The sequence below is a fragment of the Mixophyes fleayi genome, chromosome 2 (genome assembly GCF_038048845.1).
Source record: "Mixophyes fleayi isolate aMixFle1 chromosome 2, aMixFle1.hap1, whole genome shotgun sequence".
In the NCBI taxonomy this organism is placed as follows: domain Eukaryota; kingdom Metazoa; phylum Chordata; class Amphibia; order Anura; family Limnodynastidae; genus Mixophyes; species Mixophyes fleayi.
Genome location: NC_134403.1, coordinates 295071046 through 295093067, shown reverse-complemented (window position 1 = coordinate 295093067; position 22022 = coordinate 295071046).

The following is a 22022-nucleotide window of genomic DNA, read 5'->3' as shown; positions in this document are numbered from 1 at the left end:
TCCACAGGTGAAGTGCCTGAGTATCTGGATAAACTAAAGATAGGTAAAATGAACCTATAAAGCGTTACAAATGAAGGCACTTGGTGCGGGAGTGCAGTAATGTTTCGTATATCAAAATATAAATTTAGAGCTATAAGTGAATAGTTCCCAATATGTGTGGGTGCGTGACCAGGGGAGCAAAAGGAGTGTCCCCCGTCTGTCTTGCAAATTATCTAAGTATAATAGATTATTGGCGAAACGGCCAACCAGAAGTGATTAATACTGTAGTGCAGCAAAAGTTATTTTAACAAGAACAAACCTGAGTGAACGGATGCAAACAATGCAATAGAAAAAAAGGAAAAAACAGAGTGTGCAATACAATGCAGAACATAACGTTACATGAGTTAAGAGATGTGACTAGGTATTAACATCCTCTCTAGTGAGGAAGACAGAGAGTTAAATCAGGGAGGTTGTTGGCTAGATGAAGTTTGCGGAACTTCTCCAGAGGGTCTGTCAGAGCGTGGGAGATTGAGTTTGTGGATCAAGTGTTTCCCTTCGTTGGGTGTGCGGATTGACTCTTGATGACCTTCCACCTCAACTATTAGACGGAAAGGGAATCCCTAACGATACTTATAGCCATTCTCCCTGAGGGTGCGTGTCACATCCCTCAGATCACGACGTTTAGCAATAGTTGATGGGGCGAGATCTTGAAACACTTGGATGCGGTTACCGTCAAAGAGTATAAAGGGAGAGTTCCTGACTGCCTTGGTGATAATGTCCTTAGTCTTGAAGGAGAGGAGACGTAGGATAACATCACGGGGGGGGGGGGTCAGAGTCCTTTGGACGTGGTCTTAGAGCTCTATGGACCCTTTCTATCTGTATTGGTTGGTTGGAGAACATGGGGTCTAAGGAGGAGAAGAACTTGCATACGAAATCTTCAAGGTCCTTGGGTTTGATTTTTTCAGGGACGTTGCGCAGTCGTAGGTTGTTGCGACGGTCCCTATTTTCCATATCTTCCAGTTTGTCTCTGAAGAAATCATTTTCTTTCAGTAGGAAGTCCAAGTCCTGAGATGCGTCCTTCTGGAATTTGAGTGAGGACTCCATCTTGTTTTCTAATGTTGAAGTTCTTTTAGCAATTATGACCATTTCCGTTTTGAGGTCCCCTATTGCTTTTTGCAAATCTACCGAGAAGGCGTTGGTACGATCAACAATTAAGTTTCTCAGTTCAGCAAAGTCGGCCTTGGTGGATGGATTTGACGTGCCTGATGACTCTCCATCGTTGTGAGGTTCTTGAGGGGAAGGGGGAGAAGATGATGAGCCAGGTTTGTCTTGACGGGAGAAATGCTGCGTGATTTCGCCGGCCGTGCCCCGGCGGCCTCTACCTGCAGATCTGTTCATATTGGAGATTTTAGTTCTGGAAGACCTTCCGTCTCAATAATGAGAGTGTAACAGACAGGTGGGGGACAAGTCCATTTGGTTTAGGTGGACATTAGCCCTTTTAAGCTATTAGAGTGGAGGGAAAGAGAGGATTACCCCAGGATATCCTCCGGGAGCTGTCCTTACAATAAGTGAGGTACGGTATTTTTGTAATTAATGCGGGACCATAATACTGGCCTCTGCTGTTTTGGGAAGGGGATCTTCTCTCTAGTGGTGCGCAGCTTTGAGTGGGCCCAGGGCGGAGTTAGTACAGCTTATGGAGATGCTGTTGAAGAATTCAACAGTGGGTTCCCCTCAATCTTCGCGGGGGGCCGTTGTGTCTTCAAATCTGAGGGACCCCACCCAGACCTGCGCTGTCCACCCAAATCCAGAGATGGAAGGAGGGGATGCTTATTTGTTTGATGTGGACTGCTAGTGCAATATGCGACAAGTGGGTTGTCTCACCAGTGCCAAGATGCGTCCTGGAGTTCCCACCGCAATTTACAGTGTGTGGGGGGAAGTGTTCGATCACTCCACGTCTGAGGTGTGGAGAGTGCAGGGGGTAGCGTCTCCTTGGGAGCCCAGGGATTACCTCGTTGCTGGTGAGGTTGCGACTTCCGGGATCTCCAGACTTCCCAGCAGGCACTGCGAATAGTAGCAGGGCGGAAGAGAAGAGGACAATGGCGGCTGCCACTTCCGGCGAGGGGATCAACACCCCTTCCCTCCTCAGGATCAATTCAGCGGGGGGGTCTCCAGATGGGCCGGACGTTCCCCGATCCGCTCGGGTAGAAGGTGAGGGGAGTGGGTATGTGACGAGCAGGGAGGCGCGAGGTCCGGATCACGGTGTCAGCAGCCGGGCAGAGGGATTCGAGCTAGGGCCACCAAGAGTTCTGGGACCTGGTCTCCCCGGGTCCACGGAGATGCTGGGCTGCTTCTGTGGGGTTATCTTTGGGAAAGGGATGGGATAAAGGGCACTTTTCCGGCGGTTTTTTGAGGAGCCCACCGACTGTGCGACTTCTCCTGTTGGCTACCAAGCCACGCCTTATTTGTTAATTTTTGTAGAAACCATTTGATCAACAAAGTATCAGACCCATTTTATCACATATATAATGATTTTTTATATAATACACTCACAAACTGTTGGGATTATTTGTTTTTTATTTGATTATTTGCTCAGAAACAAACTTCCCCAATACCTACATAAATATATTTAAAAAAAAAATACATAACAATCCAATCATTAGAAAAATCAATTTTTTTAGCCTAGACAATTTTCTAAAACATTTCATCTGACAGCCTCATCCACAAACAATTTTCATCAATTAATTCATGCAGGTACAGTATTGCAGCGTACAAAAGGTTATACACTCCAGACTTTGGGTTCGAATAATTTGCAAAGATTTTGGGAATGTATCAGTGGGATGGTGGCTCAATTACAATGAATTATTTGGTGCCAGTAACCTAATCAATTGTTTCTACCCTGATTGGATGCCATGAACTGCTGTGATAAGAACTATTTTAACAGACCCATGGCCAGGCTTTAACCACTGTTTTTCTTTTTACATACACTATTTAAATGGGGATTTCAGGAGCGTGGAACCCACTCTATAAAAAATATTGGAGAAAAATGTTTACGCAGTACTGGTGCCCAACCTGGTGTGTATACAAGGTGAACTAAGGGGGCGATTTAAAGTTGCCTGACTACATAAATCCATCTATATGCACACTTATATGTCCATGTTTATATGAGATAACCAGTTTGAGCAAATAAACATCACTTGCTTCAAAGACCTGCTTGGAAAACTTTTCTATCCCTGTGACCTACAGATTAGACCCAAAATCTAATCCATTCCAGGCTGTTTCTGAGGTTTGGATCCAGCTTTTCTGGTACCACCGCTCTGCCCGCTACCCAGCAGCTCTGGCCATCCACAGCAACTCTGATCAATCAGAAGAGGTCAGGAGTACCAGCCCAGGTACACCAGCAAGGGGTACATTAGCAGCGTCAGTTACCCAGAAGAAACCCGGTACTGGAAGCCGGTAAGGAGTCCAGTGGTAGCAGCATTTGTAAGCCCCTCCTACTGCGGCAAGAGGGCGCATTTGGGATAACGAAAGGGAACGGTGGCAAAGTAAGTCCAGCCAGTTCCCAACAACAGCAGACATGGTGGTCCATCCTGTCACACTGATATTTAAACGAAAAACACAACAGAAAGTCTGTGCATGCAAATAAGATTTATGACAATCTATTCACAACACCTTTAAAGACAGTGATTCTTTTTATACTGGCCTAACTTCTTACCAGAATGTCATCCAAAGATAATAGTAGGTCCACAGATCATCAGTTTCCCTTCATTTACATACCAGACATGACTCCTGTAAGTATATTTGAGAAAATGACATTTTCCTGTATCCTTATTTCTCTTCATTCAAACTTATCCCAGCTGCTCAGTCTCCTGTCATCCAGTTGAGATGTCCTCAGATATCACAGAACAACAAAAAATGTGAGGGGTCTGTTGTTGGATATTATCGATGACATTGATATACACTATATGAACAAAAGTATTTGTCCACACCTGTTAATTATTGAACTGGGTTGTTTCAATCAGACCCGTTTGTCAGAGGTGTATAAAATCAAGCAGCTAGCCAACGTTACCTGCCTGATTGCATAATGCCAACTATGAAGTTTGGTGTAGGAGGGATAATGGTATGGGGCTGCTTTTCAGGGTTTAGGCTAGGCCCCTTTCGTCCAGTGAAGAGTATTCTTAATGCTTTAGCATACAAAATCATTTTTGACAATGCTATGCTTCTAATTGTGGTAACAGTTTGGTTGAGTTTGATGAGTTTGGTGTGGAAGAACTTGACTGGCCCGCACAGAGTCCTGACCTCAACCCCAGCGAACACCTTTGGGATGAACTGGAACTAAGATTGCAAGCGAGGCCTTCTCGTCCAACATCAGTGCCTGACCTCATAAATGCTCTACAGAATGAATGGGCACAAATTCCCACAGAAACACTCCCAACATCTTGTGGAAATCCTTCCAAGAAGAGTGGAAGCTGTTATTGCTGCAAAAACAGGACCAACTCCACATTAAAATATATATTTGAATACATGGTCATTACAGTCCCTGTTGGTATAATGGGCAAGCGTCCGAATACTTTTGTCGATATAGTGTTTATCTTCAAAGACAGATTCCCAGAGGTTTTAGCTTTTATGTCCTGTGCCATTAATTGGAATTGGGTACTCTGGTGTAGCTAAGAACATACATCTGAAACTCTCTGTACCTAAATACATCATGGGTGGAGCACAAGAATTAAAGAGACAAATCAAACAGATAACAACGTAATATATTCTCTCCCTCTCAGGTTTTAAATCATGGTTTGAAACAAGAGTTCCTGTGAGCCACACCAAGCTAATACTATGAATTAAATCACAAACATCTATTTGCAGTTTTATAGTAAGTAGCTTGCAAATGACAGGCGATGGGATAGTGAAAAAAAGCTAGTGGGAAGTGGGAGAAAAGGAGAGGTATGGTAAAGAAATGAGAAGTCTAAGGGAGACTACATATTGAGAGTAATGAATTGGTATAAGTGCTGATAAAGTGGGGGAGAAGAATTACAAAAAGTATACAAGCCACAAAGAAGATAGAGGGTGGGGTATGTCCGTTTGATTAGGGGAAAATGCACTAATTTGCACTGCACATACCCATACACAATAGTGTATGAATACGTCCATATATATCCCTCCTTATGACTTGAGATAAAGAAATGGAGAGTGAAGTAGCGTGCAAATGCAGGCCAAGTACAGTTAAGGCATGTTCGCATAATAGTTACTGAAGCTAAACTGCAGATGATCATTAGCATTAGTAGGACCTGTGGAGTGTGTAATGCTTGGTGTTGGGGTAATGTGTTCCAAAATAGATGAAAGCTATTTTTTTTTTGCTTTTATATTAATAGTCCCAACAAGCCCAGACATGACTAAACTGGTGTCTTTTTCCTTTTTCAGAATTTTTTTTTAAAGACATACCTTCAAATATAGCCCTCATCAAGTTGGAGATGATGACTGGAGTAATAACAGAATGTTAATATGTTTTCTAGCATATGCTTCAAGCATTCACATGCAATTACATGTATATGCGGATACACGTACTTGCATGTTTTTGAATGAACGCAATTTGGGCCTGCGTTTTTAGACATATATGCGTTCTTCAGGCCCAGAAGAACAAAAGCGCAGAGTGAAGGAATATAGTAGTTAGTTAGATGAGGCAGAAAAATGATAATGAAATACAAAGAAAGGACAAGAGAGAGATAGATTGATTGGTTCGATAAAATAGCCGTCAGTGAGTGAAATATTGAATATTAGTCAATTATTCAGTATTATTACAGCGCTGCGGAATCAGTGGCGCTATATAAATAAATGGTGATGATTCAGTATATAAGTAGCCAAGCATTTCTAACTGAAATACCACTATTTATTTAGTCAGTAGATCTCTAGTTCAGTGTTAGTTTGACAGGGAGTGAAATATAGTAAGTCATTTTAGACGGTAAAGCAACAGTAAAACTGGGTACAAACTACAGATTTTTTTTTAGCAATGATTGAAAGTCCCGATGAGCATGCTGATTCACACCTACAGTTTACCATCAGATCTGTGAATTTCATCTCTCCTAACCAACTCCCCAAACGATCGTGACTCTGTACACACTCTACAGATATCTGCCTTCCCTGCAGCAATATGCAAACCTCATTTAAAATATGAACCTCGCACACACAAACATCCAGGAACAGGAACTACCATCGCCATTTATTGCTTTGTATATAGTGTACGTTCAGCAGCTACCTTTACAACTGTACACAAGGTAGGATTTATTGTTATATAATGAGCTACTCAAATAAACGCAAAGCTTGTGATTGTTTGCTTGTTGTCTTGACGACAAGGTTGCAAACAATTAACCGTAGGTAAAGGACAAGGAAGAATCGCACTTGTTGGACCAAGGAATGGTTGCTGAGGAGAGAGTTCTTTTCACATATGGCACTGCTACAGGAGATATGGGACAAAAATCCTGATCACTTCAAGAATTTCCTGCGGATTAATGATCCTAAGTTACGGGGAGCTGCTGGCTAATCTTAAGTACAGCAAAGCTATTTCACCTGATCCTACCTGAGACCCGTGAGGCCATCATACAAGTTATCCAGGGAGAATATATGAAGGTTGGTGAAAGAAACACTCATAATGTAGAAAAACTCTTTATTATATTAAAACATGAAATAACTTATTAACATATGTACAACAGCACAAACATTTATACAAAACCAATAAAAACTACAAAATCAAACTTTTAAAAAAAAAATAATCTAAAAATAGTACAACTGGGCATGTAGCTGAAAAGTCCTCGTCTAAGGACGGAAAAGGTATAGAAACTATGCCAGAAGAGAGCTGAGACCCAGAAGACCATTTCTTCTTCTCTACTTTCTTTTTATGAGTTTTTTTAGGGACACAGGGTTGCTCAAACTGAATATAACATGAAGGCAACTGCAAGGCTTGGGTAACTGGAGACAAAGAATATGTAATAGAATACATGCAGGGAGTACGATTGACAAATTCTTTGAACGCTGCCTCACAAAAAAGCTGCAAATCAGAAAGAATGGGATCTCTGGTCTCAATAAAGAGACTTGCCCATTCCAGAGCTTTTCCTGTAAAGTTGGATAACAGCAGTGGCGCACGCAGGGGGGTTTCTGAGTCTCTAGAAACCCCTCCCTGCGCTAACTAAGTGGCCACTGTCCTATACAGCAGCCGCGGCGCTGTCAAAGAAGCGTCCGCGGCGGTGCTGTATTATACAGACCCGGCGCAGACGCTTCTTAGACAGCGCAGCGGCTGCTGTATAGGACATCGCTGGCGAAACGGAGCTGCTGTCGGTTTGTTTTTTTTTGGGTCGGCGGGGAGAACCCCCCCCCCCCCGACAATCCTCCGTGCGCCCCTGAACAGGTAATACACTTGCTTTCGTTGGGTATCTAGGATGACAGGTACTGATAGAGAATAAGATATACAAAATTTTATAAGAGTATTAAATTGCTGGATATCCCTATTGAAGGTAGGTGGTCGGAAGTCTGGAACAGAAGATGAATTTGGTTTAGCATCAGACTAACACAATTCTAAACAAACAGGAGCTGCAGAAGGCAAGCAGCATCCTATAGGGAGACGCTGCAAAGCAGATAAAGGCAGATCGTGATAAGGGGCAATTCTGTCAAGCCAGTGTACTGCGTGATTTGCCCCCTTTGTGTCCTATAGAGCACCTCATTAATTAATGTTACTACCTCTCGCCTGTTGTCAACTGGCAGACATTTCAGTTTTTTGGCTACTGACACACCCATCAGGTCACACTTGTCATCCTCTTTTTCCATCAGCTTGTTTGCTGACTCCCATATCCTCTGCGAGTCATGAACTCGAAGTGTTCCAGTTCCCGTCCCCTTTTCTTCTCCCTCCTGCCAGGTTGCTGCACTAGTTACTTGGTGGGTTGCTGACTGGGTTCTTGGTTGGGTTGCTGAAAGTATTCTGCAGTCTGCTGGACTTCCACCACATCACACAATCTCTCAACGAAAATAGATGGCTTTGTAATGAAAATACAAATGCAAAAAGGTTGCTAGAATGATAACAACAGATGCATTTATTGATTAACATTACAATAATCTTTCTTTTGCAGTTCCCATCAACAGTTACGGAATGGCAAGTTATCGCAGAAGAATTTGACAAATTGTGGAATTTCCAGAACAGAGGCGGGACCATAGACATGCAAACATATCAGAATTATGCCACCCTCTAAAAGTGGTTCCTTTTTCTACAACTACAAGGGATTCTTCAGTATTATCCTGATGGCCACAGTGGATGCAACATATGAATTTTTATATATGTATATACATACATATATATATATATATATATATATATATCTATAATATAAATGATTAGTGGCGTGTGTTAGTCTGTCTGTGTGTGGGAAAAAATAAAACCAAGCTGCAGCGCCACCTGCTGGGCGGAGTTATACACTGATCTACTAAATTCTTAGTGTTTGTGTAAAAAAAAATTCAGAAAGGGCTGAAATTTGGTATACTAAGATGTTTTTAATTTGTTAATTTAATGTATTAATTGTTAAAAGTGTTTATAAATATTTAAAAAAATATATATATATTTCTTGAAGGAGAAGTGACAGTTGGGAGTGGTTGCCGGGGGTGACAGTGGGGAGTGGTTGGTGGTTGCCGGGGGTGACAGAGTGAGAGGAGTGTGATACTCAGGACCGCTGAGAGAGATCCCTGTGTCTGGATAGACATCTGGATAGATGTGGCGATGAAAATGAAGGAGGAGGTGATGGAGAAGAATGATGAGGTGGTGACATGTGGACGTTAAAAAAGGGCGCTTACGTCGGGAAGTAACGCTCTTCCACAGAGGAGGCCTGGGCTATGGCCCAAATGCATGACAAGAACCTTTTTAACACCTTAAGTAGCTTGATTTGACTAGAATGCATGATTATCATGCACGGGTTAACTTGTATATATATATATATATATATATATACATATACACACACACACACACACACACACACATACAAACATATCCGCCTACACAGGTAAATTAAATACACATAGAGGTACAACATAAATTAAATGTACACATAGTGCACCAGTACATAAATGAGACTTTATAGAGATTCTTTACATATACTGTATGTACATGTGTGTACATTTCATGATACACAATAGTACTGAACCTATGCCTATGGGCTTGTCCATATGTTTTATACTGCCCATAATAGGTTATATAAATTAGCTTCAGAGTTTATATTTATAATATATATATATATATATATACACATACACACACACACACACGTACACATGCAATACTGTGCAAAAGTTTTAGGCAGGTGTGGGGAAAATGCTGCAAAGTAGGAGTGCTTTCAAAAATAGAGGTGTTAATAGGTTATTTTTATCAATTGCCACCAATCAGGGAATGGGCTCCACTATATAAACCTGCCCCTAACACTAGGTAGGCACCAGAGTATCTAGGTCTTCCTAAGCTCCAGCCTGTCTCCCTGCTCTCTGACTTACCTCCTGTGTACTGACCCGGCTTCTTCTGGTTCTGCTTCTGGATCTCCCTTTGGGTTGATTGCTCCCACTGTATCTGACCTTTGGCTCGCTGACTCCGATTTGCCTTTCCCTTTGATACCACATTTGTCAGAACGGTTTGACCTCTGCCTGCACGACCACGTCTGTTCACCATCCACTCCGCTGTTAGCTAACATGAAGGGCTGCGACCTGCACGTCCATTGAAGCAAACTCCAAACTCTTTTGCGGGGGTCCCTGGCGAAGAATGGGGGCATATTTAAACTCCCGCACCTCCTAGCCGAGCAGCGCAACTATCAGCAAGTGGCCTTCAATTCCTGCGACTCGTAACACCGAGACAGACTCGATGATGTGGAGATCAGGGCTCTTTTTTTTTTTTTTCACTTGAAATCATGTTTAATATGTACTGTTCCTATAATTTTATGTATTTTGTTATTGTATGGTAAAAACCATAATATTTGTGTTATTTATTTTCATCACTTCCAGGACTCCTTGTTCTTCTTTGTGCTGAAGGTAGTTCTTAATGACTTTGGCTGTATGTTTGGGATCGTTGTCCTGCTGAATAACTTGGAGTCAATCAGACGATTCCCTGATGGTGGTATTACATGTTGGATAAGTACCTGCCTGTATTACTCAACATCGAGGACACCATTAATCCTGACCAAATCCTCAACTCAATTTGCTGAAATGCAGTCCCAAACTTGCAAGGAACCTCCACCACATTTCACTGTTGCCTGCAGACACTCATTATAGTACCATTCTCCAGCCCTTCGGCGAACAAACTGCCTTCTGTTACAGCCAAGCAGAGTACCTGCTGCCATATTTGTGCACCCCAGTTCCTATGTTTTCGTGCATAGTTGAGTAGCTTGGCTTTATTTCCAGGTCGAAGGTATGGCTATTTGCAAATTCTTCCATAAAGACCACTTTTGGTCAGACTTCTATGAACAGTAAATGGGTGTACCTTGGTACCACTGTTTTTTTTTCCAGTTCTGAGCTGATGGCACTGCTGGACATCTTCCAAATTCGAAGGCAAGAATGATGTTTCTTTCATCTGTTTCCATGGCCGACCACTGTGTCTACGGTCCTCAACGTTTCTTTGTGCTTCTTCAAAAGAGCTTGAACAGCACATCTTGAAACCCCAGTCTGCTTTGAAACCTTGTGTCTTGGTGCTGTGCTCAGTCTTGCCATGGTGTATGACCTGTGACATGAAATTGTCTTCCACAATCTCCTCAGCTTTGCAGCAGAGTGTGGCTGTTTCTCACAGTTTTAAGCCTCCTACACAACTGTTTTTGTTTCAGTTAATGACTGTGTTTCAACCTACATATGAAAATAATGATCATTATCACCTGTTTGATATGACTGGTTAATTATACACTGGACTATAATCCTACTAAAACCCTGAACATGTGCAATTTTATCTAGAAGCATTGATGATGTTTTGAAGTAAAAAAAATGCAATATTTTACCAGTCGTTTATCTTGTGATCGTCACGAAAATTGGATGAAAAACCTGTAGCTTGTTCCCATCTTTAGTTAATTTGCAAGTCTAGGGCAGATTTAGTCAGTCGTTAGAAAGCAAATAGTCATAGTGTGAGTAAAGCATGATATTATAGACTATAAGCTACCATGTGTGGGCAAAGTTTCAGTAAAAGGACAAAGGAAATTAGACAAGACAAACAAAGTATATGAAAGAGGGAAAATTGAAGTAGAAGCAGAGATAGATAGGTCAGATCAGAATAGGTAGGAGTGCGTAGGTTACAGTGTCAGTCACGTCCAAATTACCTGACTCCAAGCAGTCCCGTCCATTGCTGATTCAGACCCATCTTGTCCAGAGCAGCTGACAACACAACCAGAGCTACCTTGAACTGGAACAGCTGGCGACACATACAGAGTCATGCCAAGTCTCAATAGGAAAGGATAAGCTTGGATCGCAGGAACACCAAAGCTCCATACAAAAGTGTTACCACTAATAAACATACACTTGCCCACTTCAAACTCTAGGCTGTCTACTTAAGCCCTGGACAAGTAATAACGATAATAACATATGTATAGTAAGCAAACAGAAAAAAACCCCATAGGAATCAAACCTTAAAATAGAATGAGATTAAACTTCAAAGTTGGAGAAAAGCTCTGTTCACCCACAGTATAAATTAAAAGTAGCAAGAACTTCGATACTCAAAAAAAATTAAAAATTAAAAATTAAAAAGCATATTTTGACAACATGAGGACCAAATGTAGAAATAGAACTAGCTTGTTCATGGGGAACTGTACTGATAGGATAATGAATAAAGTGAAATTAGATAAGTTAAAAGCTGAGTTAATTATATTAACCCCCATTTTTTTCCTTTGTTTCACAAAAATTAATATCTACTCTTCAAAAGTGTCAAAATTATTTTATGTTGCTGGTGATATTGCTTCATTGTGGGTCAGGGTCTGTGAAACAAAGACAGGGTGAACTGCAGGCCAAAATTTGACCCAAACAAGTGGGCACATTACTTTGTTGAGTATGGAGGTATGTTAGACTACTTGGTCAACCTTCTTTTAGTTGGGACTCCAAATGTGAGGGTGCCACAGTTCTGGGACCCCAAATGAGAGTGCTTAAAATTAACTAACGGGACCAAATAACTCAACAAGTTTCAACAAATATTTTTCCACTTCACAGGAACCTCACTATTTGGTGTTGTGGACCCTGCTCCTTCCACTTTCTAACACCGACATTGAATATATGCAGATGCTCCTTCTTGGATATAGAGTATTCTATGTTAAATATGTTACTAAAGCGTACTTTCATTTGCAGATTCAGAGATACTAGGGTATGCATAACAGTTTTACTAAAAACTAAATATGACCCACAACTAGAGAGTATACATTTTATTTGGATGTTCAGAATACAATGATACAATGTCAGAATAATGATATTACAAAAAATCTACAAATTCGAAACCTTTACGACTATTTTGAGCTTGATGAGCTTACAGACATTTCCCAATGATGTGGGAAGCTTATAAAGCGGTAATAAAAATACACCTTAGCAGCATGGCCTCTAGACATACAAAAATAAACTAGCTAAACAACTGTCACGGGCACTAGGAGTCTTTACCCAGGGATCACCAGGTGATAGGCTTACCAGAGCAGTATAGGTGGTAATATGGTACTCTGGTAGCAGGGTGATCACGGAACAGGAAATAGCAGATGATGAGATGCTCAGGAAAGTCTATGACTAGCAGCACTGGCAATATGGAGGTAGTAATACACGAGGAACTGTATGGACAAAGGACACGTGAAGGTAGTCAGTGGTCTGCGGTAGCAAGTTGTACCACTGCTATAGTGAGGAGGAATGTCCAACAGAAACGAGGGGGTGATGAGAGTCAGCGGTCTGCGGATAGCAAGTTGTACCGCTGTCTGAGTGAAGGAATAGAATCCAAGTGGAGGTATCCGGGGAGTCAGTGGTCTGCGTTAGCAAGTTGTACCACTGCTATGTGAGAGGATACTGGAACAGGTGAAACTGGAAACAGGGATCAGTGGTCTGCCACTAGCAAGTTGTACCACTGAATATATATGTGAGGAGGTGCACGGGAGAGACTGCAACACAAAATATACACGGGCACCTTAACTTTGATCCACAGTAATATGCACAATATAAATGACTGAACAACACTGTCAATATAGAAAGTCTCTTGAAGTAATCCAGCACGAGATAACACAGTCAATGATGGCAATAGACTCAGCGGATAGCAAACTCCAGAGGAGAACCAACACAGTCCAGCAAGGTATGCAATACACAGCACAGTCAATGAGAAGTATGCATACCGTGGTTCAGGAGAAGGCAGTCAGACAGGAGTGCAGAGATACCTGAACGGCAGGAGGCCGGCAGGATGTGAAGTCCCTGGATGGGTGAAGCGGTGGTCTAGTAGGTGCAGCGCACAGGTAGGTAGACCAGCAGGGAACACAGGAAAGCGTGGAGAGCGGATCAGCAGTAGATGGATGAGTAGCGCTGAGGAGTAGCAGCAGCGGGTCTCTGCGGGAACACGGAGGTAGCCAATAGCAACCAGCAGGTGCAGTAACGATGGGACACGGGAGAGCAGAGTTGAACTGGAACTGTTGATCACGGGGAGTAGCGGGTAGCAATAGTAGCAGCAGACCCAAGGAAACACGGGAGAGTTGACAAGGACTGAAGACTGAAGCGCACAGAGGCAGCGGATAGGAATCAGCCAAACAGTCACGATGAAACACAGACGGGTTGCAGGTTGAAGACTGTAGTGCACGGAGGCAGCGGATAGGAATCAGCTAGCAGTCACGATGATGAAACACAGACGAGTTGCAGGTTGAAGACTGTAGTGCACGGAGGCAGCGGATAGGAATCAGCTAGCAGTCACGATGATGAAACACAGACGAGTTGCAGGTTGAAGCCTGTAGTGCACGGAGGCAGCGGATAGGAATCAGCTGGCAGTCACAATCATGAACAGGTGAGTGGATGTGAATGAAAGACTGTAGTGCACGGAGGCAGCGGATAGGCATCAGCTAACAGTCCCAATGATACATGGTAGAGTTGAAGTGGTTAGAAGACTGTAGTGCACGGAGGCAGCGGATAGGAATCAGCTCACAGTCACGATGATACAGTAGATGGTAGAAGTGGTATGGGAACCACAGTAGTAGAAGTGGTTTGGAAACCACAGAGGTAGAAGTGGTTTGGAAACCACAGGAATCAGCTGGGCTGAATAAACGAGGAAACACAGGAACACCTTCAGAGACTCATGGGGAATGAGACTCCAAGATCAGGCAACGTGGTGTTGACCACAGGTGCTTAATATAGGGAGGTTGCCTGATCTGCCAATTAAGTTAAAGGAACATACACTGAAGGTTTAGAAAGGGCTGCGCATGCGCAGACCCTCAGGATGGAGGACGGCCACGGTTCCTAAATGTCCGGGAAGAAGCACTCACAGTCCGGTGAGTGACAGTACCCCCCCTTTTAAAGGTGGGCACAGAACGCCTGGAACCGGGCTTGTCCGGATTTTTGGAATAAAACTTCTTCAGAAGGGCAGGAGCATTAAGATCTTCAGCTTTGATCCATGAACGCTCCTCAGGACCAAAGCCCTTCCAATGAACGAGGAAACGGAGGACTCCTCGCGAAATTTTTGCATCCAATACCTCAGTAATCTCGAAATCCTCCTCCTGATGAACTTGAACTGGCTGCGGTGCTGAGGGAGGAGCCGAGAAACGGTTGATAATGAGAGGTTTGAGCAAGGACACATGGAAGGCATTGGAAATCCGAAGATTCTTAGGAAGAAGAAGTTTAACACATACTGGATTGATAACTTGAATGATCCTATATGGACCAATAAAACGAGGGGCGAATTTCATAGATGGAACCTTCAAACGAATATTTTTGGTAGATAACCAGACACGATCTCCAATTTTTAGTGGTGGGATAGCCCGCCTCTTCTTATCTGCGAAAGACTTATATTTGTTAGATGTCTTCTTTAAACAGGTTTTGACCTGAGACCAGATATTTTTGAAGGTCTGACAAGCAGTCTCCACAGCAGGAACTTGGGTGGGCGGGAGGGCAGGAAATTCCGGAAAAGACGGATGGTGACCGTAGACCACAAAGAATGGAGTTTTGGATGATGACTCATGGTACATGTTGTTATGGGCGAATTCAGCCCAAGGGAGCAATTCTACCCAGTTGTCTTGGTTGGCTGAAGAGAACATCCTAATAAAAGTCTCAAGATCTTGATTGACTCGTTCCGTTTGTCCGTTAGATTGCGGATGGTAAGACGATGAGAGTGCTAATCGTATGCCCAAGGTTTTACAAAGGGCCCGCCAGAATCTGGAAACGAATTGTACTCCTCTATCTGACACAATCTCAGACGGACATCCATGGATGCGGAAGATTTCTTTAATGAAATGTTCAGCCAGAGTAGACGAGGAAGGTAAACCGGACAGAGGGACGAAATGAGCCATCTTCGAAAATCTGTCTACCACTACCCAAATAGTATTGTGATTCTTACTTGGTGGCAAATCAGTAACGAAATCCATACTAATATGGGTCCAAGGCTTGGACGGAATGGGTAGTGGTCGCAGCAACCCTGCTGGAGTTCTGCGGGAGGATTTGAACTGAGAACATAAATCACAGGAAGCAATAAACTCTTTGACGTCTCTCCTCATTGAAGGCCACCAGTAACTTCGAGAGAGAATCTCAAAGGTCTTGTGTTCACCGGCGTGTCCAGAAAAACGAGAGGCATGGAACCACGAAAGGATTTTCCTCCTCAGAGTAGGAGGCACGAGGGTCTTCCCAAATGGTAGCGTTTTGGTGGATGAAGCAGCTAGAGAAATACATTTGGGGTCTAGAATAGCATGGTTGGGAACCTCTTCTACATCAGAGGACGTCACAAAAGCTCGAGATAGAGCGTCAGCTTTCTTGTTCTTAGCGGCTGGTTTGAAGGTTATAATTAATTCAAAACGGGAAAAGAAAAGAGACCATCTTGCTTGACGAGGGTTCAAGCATTGAGCAGATTGCAAATATGACAAGTTCTTATGATCCGTGAAGATCGTCACCGGATGGCGAGCTCCTTCCAACAAGTATCTCCATTCCTCTAATGCAGCTTTGATGGCCAGCAACTCCTTGTCCCCGATAGTATAATTTTTCTCTGCGGGCAGAAGACCCCGAGAGTAGAAGGCACAAGGATGTAATTTTTGTTGCTCCGAGCGTTGGGAGAGAATGGCTCCTAAGCCCACATTAGAGGCATCTACTTCTAGGAAGAAGGGGAGTGTCACATCAGGCTGTCGAAGAATGGGAGCAGACGAGAAGGACTCTTTGAGAATTTGAAAGGCTTGGAGAGCCTCCGATGACCATTGCTTAGTATTAGCCCCTTTCCGAGTTAGGGCCACAATAGGAGATGCAATGGATGAAAAGTCTTGAATGAAGCGTCTATAGTAATTGGCAAAACCTAAAAAACGCTGGATGGCACGAAGAGTAGTTGGCTGAGGCCAATGTAGTACAGCATTTACTTTGTCTGGATCCATCTTCAGGCCAACTCCGGAAACTATATACCCCAAGAATGGAATCTGGGGTAACTCGAATGAACATTTTTCCAATTTACAGAACAATGAGTTTTTCCGTAGTCTGGAGAGGACCTCTGCCACATGTTGGTGATGAGAAGGCAGGTCCTGTGAGAAGATCAATATGTCGTCCAAGTAGACAACGACACATACATATAATAAGTCCCGAAAGATCTCATTGATGAAACCCTGGAAAACAGCGGGGGCATTACACAGCCCGAAGGGCATTACTAAATATTCGTAATGCCCATCTCTGGTGTTGAACGCGGTCTTCCATTCGTCACCGGAACGGATTCTAATTAAATTGTAGGCACCACGAAGATCCAACTTAGTAAATATCCGAGCTCCCTTGATGCGATCAAATAGCTCAGTGATCAGCGGAATGGGATACCGATTCTTGATAGTAATGGCGTTGAGTCCACGAAAATCTATACAAGGGCGTAATGATCCATCCTTCTTTTTGACGAAGAAGAACCCAGCTCCAGCGGGGGAGGTGGAAGGTCGAATGAACCCACGCTGGAGATTCTCCTGTATGTACTCAGATGTGGCTTGAGTTTCAGGTAACGAGAGAGGATAGACCCGACCCCTGGGAGGAGTCTTGCCAGGTAGAAGGTCGATCGGACAATCCCAAGAACGATGAGGAGGAAGACGTTCAGACTGAGCTTTATCAAACACATCGGCAAATGAAGCATACTGAGGAGGGAGTCCCGGGGAGGAAGATGAGATGGAAGATTGCTGTACTTTAAGAGGAATAACTTGAGAAAGACAACGATGGTGACATTCAGACCCCCAAGACGTAACTTGAGGGGTGCGCCAGTCAATCTGGGGAGAGTGACACTGAAGCCATGGAAGGCCTAAGACAATCGGACTTGTCGTAACTGGAAGAATTAAAAACGAAATTTCTTCATGGTGTAGTACACCAATCTGAAGGGTTACTGGAGACGTACTCTGGATGATGAGACCATTGATGAGACGTGATCCATCTATAGCCGTCACAGTAATGGGTGTTTTTAAAGTGATCACTGGTAGGGACCATTGATTCACTAGTGATTTAGAAATGAAATTTCCTGCTGCTCCGGAATCAATCAATGCCTGTGACTCAAAGGATTTGGTAGCAAAGGAGATCGTAACATCAAAAGCGCAGACTTTAGATTTCATGGACAATGGAGAGGACTCCAGGGACCCTAACTTCACCTCTCCAGAACTAGTTAGGGCCTGGCATTTCCCGATCTCTTAGGGCAAGAGCTGAGCATATGCGTGGAATCAGCACAATAGATACAGAGTCTATTCTTTACTCTTCGTTTCCTCTCCTCTGAAGATAATTTGGAACGTCCTATCTCCATGGGAATCACAGAGGATGGAGCTGGACGAAATTGAGGGTTTGAACGAAGAGGTGCTTTGACAGCCGTTGTTTTCTCAGACTCTCTTTCACGAAATCTCATATCTACACGATGGCAAAGAGAGATCAAATCTTCTAGTGACGAAGGAAGCTCTTGGGTAGTCAGTGCATCTTTAATTTTATCGGAGAGCCCCTGCCAGAAGGCGGCAACTAATGCTTCAGTGTTCCACTGAAGTTCAGAGGCTAAGATCCTAAATTGAATGACATACTGTCCTACTGTATGGGAGCTTTGTCGCAAACGAAGAATGCTGGAAGCAGCAGAGGTCACACGACCTGGTTCATCGAACACACTTCGGAACGTGGAAATGAATTTGGCACTATCTTGTAGAATTGGATCGTTTCTTTCCCACAGAGGGGAGGCCCAAGCCAGGGCTTGTCCAGAAAACAATGAAATAAGATAGGCCACTCTGGAACGATGGGTAGAAAAATTTTGAGGTTGGAGTTCAAAATGGACTGAGCATTGGTTAAGGAAACCTCTACAAGTTTTGGGGTCCCCGTCATATTTTGACGGAGTAGGCAGGTGAAGCGTAGGAGCTGTAGACACCTGGGATGGCACTGGGGAAACGGAGGAAAGCACAGGAGCTTCAATATTAGCTGTAACAGTCTGTCCAGATGTTCCTTGGGAGGTTAACGATTGATAACATTGAAGTAACAGCTGTTGGCGAGCATCCTGTTGCTCCACACGGCTGACCAGATGCTGCAGCATCTCTTTAGCGGTAGGTTCCGTATCTGGGTCTGTCATGGCCTGATCTTACTGTCACGGGCACTAGGAGTCTTTACCCAGGGATCACCAGGTGATAGGCTTACCAGAGCAGTATAGGTGGTAATATGGTACTCTGGTAGCAGGGTGATCACGGAACAGGAAATAGCAGATGATGAGATGCTCAGGAAAGTCTATGACTAGCAGCACTGGCAATATGGAGGTAGTAATACACGAGGAACTGTATGGACAAAGGACACGTGAAGGTAGTCAGTGGTCTGCGGTAGCAAGTTGTACCACTGCTATAGTGAGGAGGAATGTCCAACAGAAACGAGGGGGTGATGAGAGTCAGCGGTCTGCGGATAGCAAGTTGTACCGCTGTCTGAGTGAAGGAATGGAATCCAAGTGGAGGTATCCGGGGAGTCAGTGGTCTGCGTTAGCAAGTTGTACCACTGAATATATATGTGAGGAGGTGCACGGGAGAGACTGCAACACAAGATATACACGGGCACCTTAACTTTGATCCACAGTAATATGCACAATATAAATGACTGAACAACACTGTCAATATAGAAAGTCTCTTGAAGTAATCCAGCACGAGATAACACAGTCAATGATGGCAATAGACTCAGCGGATAGCAAACTCCAGAGGAGAACCAACACAGTCCAGCAAGGTATGCAATACACAGCACAGTCAATGAGAAGTATGCATACCGTGGTTCAGGAGAAGGCAGTCAGACAGGAGTGCAGAGATACCTGAACGGCAGGAGGCCGGCAGGATGTGAAGTCCCTGGATGGGTGAAGCGGTGGTCTAGTAGGTGCAGCGCACAGGTAGGTAGACCAGCAGGGAACACAGGAAAGCGTGGAGAGCGGATCAGCAGTAGATGGATGAGTAGCGCTGAGGAGTAGCAGCAGCGGGTCTCTGCGGGAACACGGAGGTAGCCAATAGCAACCAGCAGGTGCAGTAACGATGGGACACGGGAGAGCAGAGTTGAACTGGAACTGTTGATCACGGGGAGTAGCGGGTAGCAATAGTAGCAGCAGACCCAAGGAAACACGGGAGAGTTGACAAGGACTGAAGACTGAAGCGCACAGAGGCAGCGGATAGGAATCAGCCAAACAGTCACGATGAAACACAGACGGGTTGCAGGTTGAAGACTGTAGTGCACGGAGGCAGCGGATAGGAATCAGCTAGCAGTCACGATGATGAAACACAGACGAGTTGCAGGTTGAAGACTGTAGTGCACGGAGGCAGCGGATAGGAATCAGCTAGCAGTCACGATGATGAAACACAGACGAGTTGCAGGTTGAAGCCTGTAGTGCACGGAGGCAGCGGATAGGAATCAGCTGGCAGTCACAATCATGAACAGGTGAGTGGATGTGAATGAAAGACTGTAGTGCACGGAGGCAGCGGATAGGCATCAGCTAACAGTCCCAATGATACATGGTAGAGTTGAAGTGGTTAGAAGACTGTAGTGCACGGAGGCAGCGGATAGGAATCAGCTCACAGTCACGATGATACAGTAGATGGTAGAAGTGGTATGGGAACCACAGTAGTAGAAGTGGTTTGGAAACCACAGAGGTAGAAGTGGTTTGGAAACCACAGGAATCAGCTGGGCTGAATAAACGAGGAAACACAGGAACACCTTCAGAGACTCATGGGGAATGAGACTCCAAGATCAGGCAACGTGGTGTTGACCACAGGTGCTTAATATAGGGAGGTTGCCTGATCTGCCAATTAAGTTAAAGGAACATACACTGAAGGTTTAGAAAGGGCTGCGCATGCGCAGACCCTCAGGATGGAGGACGGCCACGGTTCCTAAATGTCCGGGAAGAAGCACTCACAGTCCGGTGAGTGACAACAACTGACCTTGTCTTTGAAATTAAATGATCTGGAATTGCAAAACCCTATATCTGATAATCTTTAATAAGTAGGATATTGACCGAGTTGAATACCACTCTTTCTGGACAGACAGCTATAAACCTAAAATGGTTAAAGCACACTTTTTATGGAAAAAAGGAAAAAGGAGGATAAAATTCTAGCCTCAAGACTAAGTCCCAAAATAATATCCTGGTCATTAAACCTCAAGGGGTACAAGCCCAAAATTAGACAAGAATTTCAATCTTACTATACCAAGTTATATAATTTAGAGCAGGAATCAGAAGAGATTATCAATAATCTTCTCAACAAGGCAAGTTTACCTTAATTATCTTGTTTAGTAGCACAACGGCACAATGATGAGATCTCTATTGAAGCAATTGCACAGGTGATCAAAGATCAGTAATCGTGTGCACTCCTTTATTAATTCAGTGACAGAACAAATAGTACTTAAAGACTCGTGTACCTTTTTACTTTCCTGACAACAACATGATATAAGCAATCAAATAAAAAATAGGTATATATTAGCAGTAAAATCTTTGATTGTTAAAAACTGAAAACAAACAGAAACTCTATCCATATCAACTCTTAAAAATTTTGTTTAGCATATCACATAAATTAAAAAAAATAACATATTACTCCGTGATAAGCAACATACCCTATGACGCAACCTGGGCCTTGTTTTTTTTTTTTTTATAGAAATGCGGAATCGCCCACAATATCCCTTACCCTCCATGATACAGATTTCACTAATGATTTTGTACACCCTCATTGTTTCTCTTGGATTCCCCTTTGAGATAAACCAGACACTGAGAGCTATTACTATGAAGACACACCTATGGTCTCTGAATGTTATTTGAACATTTGTTTATCCACTTCCCCCCCCTCTCATAACATATTAAAAGTTTAAAAAGGAGAAGAAATGTTTGTTTATTTTTCAACGTTTCTTCAATAAACAAAAAGTTTAAAAGAAAATCAGTGAAATATAAATAGTGTGTTCATTAATTCTTGTCAAAGATTATTTGTAGCATAGTGTATCATATAACCCCATTGTATTTTACAGAGCATTAATGCTTCTGATCATTACAAGCAAAATCAAAATCAATAGAAAGCAAAGCAAATAGAAGGCTTGACGGAAAGTGTGATAGTGTCCAGATTTTTTTATTACATTCATAATTATTTGGACTAGCAACATCAAAGCATATTTAATATTCCTTATACATAGTTGCCTACTCTCCCAGAATTTCCGGGAGACTCTCGAATTTATGGGAGTTCTCCCGGACTCCCGAGAGAGAGCAGTGCAACCTCTCGGTTACTAAATACCTCTATATTAAATTGGCAGGGGTGGGGCTTATGACACGAATCCCGACATGCAAAAAAAAAACCGACTTACCATGACACAGATGAAGTGATGTGATGACCCGATGTGTTGCCGACTGAGAAAAATGACGTCACGTCAAAACGCGACTCCTTTAAAAG